Genomic DNA, 8,237 nt, shown 5'->3' on the forward strand with positions numbered 1-8,237 from the left:
CATGAGATGCTATAGAATACTAATTCAGTGAGTGTTGCGGGTGATTTAAGAAAGGCATGCTGGTGCCAGTAATAGTTTCTTCAGGCAAATGAAGAAAGAGTGGTTAGAATTAAGAATCATAAGGAAGCCTTCCATGGTTATCCTGAACAATTTCAGTAGACTGTGTTGCTTAAGACAACCTTTCTCAACCCAGTGCTATTCATATTCATTCATTCATTCATTCATTCATTCATTCATTCATTCATTCATTCATTAGATTTGTACCCCACCCATCTAGGCACTGCTTTGGGCAGTGAACAAGGAATAACAAACAAACAAACCAGCAATGTGTTCCTCAGTCACAAGGCGTAAATAGTGAGATCAAGAGAAACATGACAGCAGGGCTTGGGAAATTACCTTTAGGAGGAATGAATATAGTGGCATGCTGAAGTTGTCTGTAACTGAGCAGTGGAAGAAGGATACTGTCTGACCTATGACCATCAGCCATGCAGTCTGGGGATTACAGGAGCTATAGTTCAGCTCACTTGGATGACAATAGGTTGTGGAAGGTAGCTTTAATATCTATTTTGATAGGCCGAACCAGATGTGAAGGAGAATGCATATTCCCTAGGGTTTAATATGATTTCCCTCTGACAATGAGACTTCCTCAGAAACATGTGTCTCTCCAATCAGCCTCACAAATCAGCACTGATGAGAAGAATCAGGTTACAACAAACAGATGTCTTCTGCCATTTGAGGGAGCACTTCTGCAAATGCAAAAACAAATGCAAAAACATGTTCCCTGTCATTTGTATGTACGAGTCTTATCGTTGTTTCTCAGCTCATACTGAATACTTTGAATGAGTTTCTAAAGGTTGAAAGTAGGGTGGATACTATGGATTCCCCCCAACGAGGCATGCCAACAAAAAAGAGACACCCCTGCATATAAGATGTTTGTGCTGTGCATATATGTATGCGTGCAACATCTCCTCTAGTGTGTGCAGGTGCGCAACACTGCATCAGGTGCATGCAGCCAAGCAAATGTTGCCACCCATTTGCTTCTGGTTGCATGCAGAACCCCATGTGCAAGGGGAAGAGCCCTTGCACAGTGCTCTGGAAAATCAGAAAGTACATTATATGCATGCAAACTTATATCTAATTGCTGTAATTTAAATAAAAGCATAGTTCACCTTAACATTGTGGGGATGGTTGTGAGTGGGTGACTGTGCTGTCTGAGGAGTAACTGTTAATGGGCAACTTCAAAGCCTTTGCTCTCCCAATTTTAAACCAGATTTGCAATGCACCAACAATACCTACTGAGGACTATCTTGATGGGCCATAGGATTTCTTTCAGCTCTGCAATTCTACAGTTCAAAAATCTAAGATCCTCTGAAGTAAGATACATGGCCACCAAATATTTAAGGCAAAATTTGCCCCTTCAAGGGCATCATCCTCCCAAATGCAAGGATCTGACAAAGGTCTCAGAGATATAGATGAAAATAGAAGGAAGTGGTTCTCCTGCCTTTCACCCCATGTGGAGAAGGTTTGGGCAAAATGATTTCATTATGCTCTACCCAAACTATGGAAAGAGACTATAGAAGCAAGGATTAATTCTAAAAATCAGTACCAGTTTCTGCCAAGAGACCTACATTCCTATTCACCACTACTTTTAGGCTACTACTTTCTACTACACATGGCTGCCCAATACTTTTTGCCTCATCTCATCCAATGAGATGCTTGAGATGTGCAAGCTGGAGTGGCCTAACATATCCAGAGACCATCCATAGAGATGGGGAAGATGTTAATTTTCTTTGGTCTTTAGAAGCATTTTCCAAAACTAATAAGCGTCTTCATTCGTAAACAGAAAGGGAAGTTTTAGTTTTAAAATAATGTGTGAGATACTGAAATGGCCAGCTCCATCCACCCAGCCTACAGCTTTTCATCCAAGTTTGGATTTGTACTCCTATGTATTCAACCATGTATTCAACCATGTTAGTATTAAATTAAGGCAACCACCTCTTTTCTTTACCACTTGTATAAGTGGGCAGATACAAGTGGTTGTCTCCATACTGGAAACAGCTCAATAAATCCAACCAGTGCTAATAGGTAAATTTTTCATTTCAGTTTGCATTTGAGGAATGAATCTAAATTCACAGTAGGCATGTCTGAGGTGGAAAGAATGTGAGGCTTAAGAGAAGAGAATATGCAAGATAGTAAAAATGACTATATTCCCAACCTTATCTTTCTGTCTTGTCCTCACATGGTTGGAGGGCCTCAGAGATAGTCAACTGGTGACTCTTTCATCACCAGCTGGCTACTGTTGCTGGGGCAGGTGCAATCATGCTATTTTCAGAATGAGCTGGAATCTTCTGCCACAGAACAGCCTTGGCTCTGCTCCAAAAATACATCTGGGCCAGCCAGAATCTTGTGTGGCAAAAGGGCCACTTTCTATCACGTTTTTCTGTGGATCTTTAAAAAAAAAAGAGGAAAAAGTTCCTCACCACTTTCAGTGCTACAACAACCTACCTATAGCATGTCATGGAAGAAGACACTTCTCTCTTTACAAACAGAAAAGAAATATTACCTCAGCATATGGCTGTGTACTGTGCCACACTGTACTGTACTGTGGCAGTTCCTCTCTATGTATCAAATATTTGCAGTTCACAACATGTCATTTCTGGCTATCCCAAATAGGCCCATCATAGTACCTCCTCTATGAAGTTCTCCTCTTGTTTCTTTATGCCTGCAACCTAATGGGTTAAAGTGAGGCACAAGATGGAGCCCATGTTGTTTTCCTGACCTTTTTTTTTAGTATAAAAATTAGAATGTTCACTACATTCTTCAACCAAGCAGAGTCCTCCAGAGCTGTTCAGAGAGGTTAATAACATGACAATTCATTGTCTCTAGTTTACAATCCAAAAAGACATGAGGCAAAAGGAAATGGATTCTAAATAAGGAGGAGAAGAGTAAACCAAGGAATTATTGAAAGCAAACATTTTGGCAGGGTTCAGAAGAGAGAAGGAAACATCCTGCAACCAGAGTTGTAAGTACAGTAGCACAATGGGCGCTTTGACCTAGGGCACTGAAATTCAGACAGCATCAAAATCTGCTGCTGGACAAACACAAATCCATCCAACTTAAATGCACATCCCTCCTCCAGCTAATCCTCCCTCAGCAGAAAGACAGAACAGGTGTCTTCAGGACAGAACCAATATTTCAACTCTGTGCTGAAACCCATACATTTCTTCCCATTCCTTTCCCTGTGTTTGCCACCCTCACACACCCAAAGCTTAATGAAGAAAACAGTGGCACCTCAGGTGCCAGCATTGCTGGTTACAGCTCTACAGTACTTGTAACCACTACTTCTCTGGCCAGTGATGGACTTCAGCTCATTTTTCCCTTGCCATAAAGCTCCTGTCACAGAGGGGATTTGTGCAGTCTCCCAGTGGTCCTCACTTCCTTGCCCAGAGTATGCTGTCCTTAAGCTCTTCTGTCCCAGGACAACTTATTTGCTTCACAAGACCTTTGCTGCTAGCTTTGTTATTTGGTTTTTTGAGGCTGGGTGATTATCATCCTTCCATTTTCTAAGTCGTATCATGGAGATAGATGATATAGACAGATGTAGATATAGATACATATCTTAAGGTAGACAAAAAGTAATATAAATAAACAAAATAACAGTTGTTCTCCCTGTGTGTTGAATCTTCTGCCCCAATTCACACATTGTCTGCCCCTCTGAGAACATGAGACTTGGCAATTGGTCAAGAAATCACATCTGATATCAGCTTTCCTGGCACATTAAGTTTTGCAGTGGAAGCTATTCAACATCAGCGACGGACCTCTCATAAACGCAGAGATAAAATGTGGATTAGAAAGAAAGAGAAAAGACTTGATGGCAAGAAGGAAACAAAGGAGGAACAATTTTTTTAAAAAGAGGAAAGGATGGCGAAAGAGAAAATGCGGTAGCTCATTCACTGACATCCAGGAAACACTAGGTTGTAATCAAAACTATGTGGTTGTGTGGCTGAATGCAAATGACTACCAATGAGTATGCTAATACCTCTGTTAAACAGAAAATATCAAGATGAGCATCAATAAACAGAAGCCCCAAAGACCTTAGGAATATAACTGGAAACATGTATGACAAAACTGTTAACAAAAGCCTATTTTGTCAGACGTGTCCTAGCTGTAATTGTATAGCCAAGGCTCATATACTTTCATATGTCAGCTGTCCCATACACTTTTAGAAACTGCATATGCCACATGTTTCTTCTGAAATAGATTTTGTCAATAATGACTTTCTAGTTTTCACTAAAATTCAGACTGCTTCATTCAGCTGTACAATCTATTCATCCTTGGTGCTTCTCGCCAGTTCTGGCCGACTGCACCAAACCTATAGGTGCAGAAGATATAAACAGTATGTATGTATGTATGCATGCATGCATGTATTTGATGTAGGAGCTTTACCCATTATCCTCACCATCTGTTCAGATCTGAATTTTCATTTGAAAACTAGAACTTATGAACTGTGCGTATGGATATCACTCAGAATTACTAGCAATGGACTTTCTATGTATTACATAAACTGGAACTGATGAAATAAATGTGCAAAAAATTGGGACATATTGATTTCATGATAAAACTGTACCATAAGACTAGATGTAACATTGTTGGAAATGCACTTTCAGTCTGTATCTATTCATTTCTAAACTAAGACTTCAATAGAATATGTCACAGACAAGATTTGCACGACATTATGTTTCCCAAATGAAGACATTTATTTCTAAAAATGGAGGTGCCCAGCCATTCTCCATCTGCTCCCTGATATACCTTCTGCGCATCATCCCCAGGGTCTAGTAAGGATGTTTTGAAGATGCTAAATCTGTGTCCAGGTTGTGTCACTTCAGACAACAGTTGAGAGTTCAACTTGACTGTTGCTCCCCCACCAACAAAGGAGCAGCAACAACAAGCTCCTTTGCTTCTTTCTATAAAAACTCTATAAAGAAAATTACCAATGCCCAGAATTTTCCAAGAATTCGCAGGGCAGAATTCTGGAAGTTCCTGCCCACAAACTCACATCTATATATCAGTCACTCAGAATAGGCCCTAATTGGGAGTGTGCTCATATAGAGCCTAAAGGGCTAAGCCTAAAGGAAGCACTGGAGTAGTTTCTTCTTCTTCTTCTTCTTCTTCTTCTTCTTCTTCTTCTTCTTCTTCTTCTGTACAGTAGATAAGAAAACAAGTCTTGTTCTAGGTGAGTGAAATGTAGGTATATGATTGTGGGCTGGGACTCCCAGACTTCCATCTGGAGAATTCTTAGAGAATTCTGGTTGTTGTAATGGTACACCCTTACTGGGAAGCACTCCAATGCAAATTTTTAGGTGACATGGAGGCTGGAGGAAGGGAGAGAATAAGGAAATCCCGTTGGTTGCACACAAGGGTTGCAAGGAAAGAGATCCTCCTTCTGGAGGTGCTGATATGAAGAGCCTCGCTGGATGAGATCACGGTGTTATGCACCTCTGCCATGCCTCCCCTGTCTCTTTTTCTTTCCTAAACTACTGAAGACATTTTTATTGTTTGTAATAGGCGAGTTGCCCCAGAGCTAGATCATGCAGCCCATTGTTTACATTTTTTGTGAGTCAACTATGCCCACAATATCTAGTACCTACAGACCGTTCTTCCTTTCCCAGGCAGTAGAGACTTCGTTTGCCCTGTCAGTTTCTCGAGAAGAGTATTTATACTGGTATGACTCCATGAATCCCTTCCTTGGCCCACAGACCTATTCAAGCAATAATTCATGTTTGGCTATGTGGTGGCCGTAATGAAAGCAGTAGCTTCATAGAAGATGATATTGAGTCAAAATTGGCAGCATATAGCCAAGTGGTCCTTTTATATTTCATTCCAGCTGGAGGCATAGCACGCTGGGCTTAAGGACAGACCTGCCTCCATCTGTTCTGCCAAGAGGAAAGCTATACTGCGCAACTACAATCCAACTGTCAGCATCCAAAGAGTGTTCCGATTAAGAAACAACCAAGAGAGACAGTAACAAGGAAATACTTGTTCATTTCGTAGCAAGTAGCAAAATATTACTGTACATAGATCCCAAGTAACCCACAGGGAGTTCTGTGTACCTAGACTCAGTTTACTGTGTGGTGTGGTGTGGGATAGCTTCTTTGTTTTGAGTGTAGATACAAATGAACCCAGAGTACCTTCACAATCATGGCTAGACCAAAACTTGGTACAGGTCCATTTTCAGATTTATAACCCATCGGGAAAAACATCTCCTAAGTGAGTGAATGGGTAAAAAATGCAAGTCACTATATTCATTCTTTCTTAATTTTACTTTCCATACCAAGCTCAAGATTCAGGATAATGGAGTGGTTAGAGGCCAGGGTTCAAATTTCCTTTCCGCCATAAAGGTAATTTGGAAACTTTGGTTGCATCCCGTCTTCAGTTCTGTCAATTCCCTCTCAGGCTACCCTACCCTGCACAATTCTTGTGAAAATTCCACAAGGCAGACCTTGTTTGCTACTCTGATCTTCTTGGTGCTAGGATTAAAAACAAAAACAAAAATGTTATTTTTGCTTCAATGTATACTCCCATCCTAGAGGACTCTCCAGGCTACTTACAACATAGTTATGCAAACAACACTTTTCCCCTCAGCAAGCCAGATACTCATTTTACTGACTTTGGAAGGATGAGTCAACCTTGAGCCAGCTTCCTGAGCTTGTTGGGATCAAACTCAGGTTGTGATCTGTGACTTGACTTCAGTGCTGCAGTTTGACTGCTGCACCACAGGGCTTTTATATGCATTCAGGAAATTTGAACCCTGTCCTCAAAGCACTACTTATCCTAAATGCATGCATAAAATGTAAGTATGTAAGTTATATCTATTGGAGGATCAAAATCTGAGGGAGTTTCAACAGACCACCCAACTATGGTGCATTTAAAAAGAGTGCAGGATAACAGGATGTATTTCCTGGCCAAGACAATCTGGATTCATTTATTTCAGAACTTGGAAGACACAATGTGGACAATGTCCAGAATCCCCAGTCAGTGCAGGTTGTGAACATGTTGGCTGAGGGATTCTGGGTGCTGTACTCCTTTTTCAAGTTTTGATTTATGTGCTCTGCAGAGCTGTGGGCGCCCTCCAGTATTTCAGGATTGTGCTTCTGCAATGCCCTTTATAGAAAAAAAGGAGGGTAGGAGGAAAATGCATGGAACAATAAGGCCTGTCATTCCACTCCATGGAAAGTACATGAAAACAAGAATTCTGTGACAGACGGCAACCCTCACTCTGCTCACACTGAAGTAAATCTAATGGCCTGTAAAGTGCCACCATATTTTGTTTTTCTTCTCTTTCTCTTTTTCTTCTTCCTCCCTCTCTTCTCTTTAATTTTGTTGAGAGCCAGACCTGGCTCCTCAGTTCCCTCAGCCATAAGGGTTAAAAGCTGTTTTGGTCACTAGAGCTAGTCAGCTGATCAGGAGCCCAAAGTTTTTTTGCCTCCTGACAAGCTGCATCTTCTCCACGAACAGCCAGTACATTACTTTACATGAGGCCCATTAAATCTGCTGCTGAATGCTAAGGCAACACTTTGGTCATTCCCATTGATTTAATGAGCCCACTCTAGCTGGGGACAGGAAAAGATACTGGCCTGTGTATCTTATCTCTGCTCTGCCCCTGCCATTCATCTGCACTTCAGTTGCTGGCTTGTTTTCCTCCTCTATCTGCAAGAGGATGCGGAGGTTTGTTTTTGAAGCTGAAGGCCTCATTCTCTTTCCTAACCCTCTTTCATATCTCCTTCCCATTGTAACAGAAGTGCTTCCCTAAGAATGTGGCAGCTGATGAATACATTCATTCAAGTATTCATAGAACAGATCTTGTGCACCCAGTAGAAAGTTCATTAGAAACATCACCTCAGTGCCATATCACAGCGACAAAGACAAATTAATATCATTAATGGTAGTTAATGGAAGGAAGTTGAAGACATTCCATATGCATTGTCTCCAATGCCTTTTTGGTATCACCCGGCAGGACAAAGTTCCAAATAGAGTAGTCCTAGAATGAGCTGGAATTTTTAGCATGTATACATCACTGAAACAGTGATGTCTACGTTAGCTCAGGCATGTCATGAGAATAGCTGATGGTCAGATTCCAAAATATCTCCTGTATGGAGAATTAGTGCAAGGAAATCGCCCCAGAGGAGCGTGATACAAGGATATCTGCAAGCGGGATCTGAAGGCCTTAGGAATGGACC

Source organism: Pogona vitticeps, chromosome 2 (genome assembly GCF_051106095.1).
Source record: "Pogona vitticeps strain Pit_001003342236 chromosome 2, PviZW2.1, whole genome shotgun sequence".
Taxonomy (NCBI): Eukaryota; Metazoa; Chordata; class Lepidosauria; order Squamata; family Agamidae; genus Pogona; species Pogona vitticeps.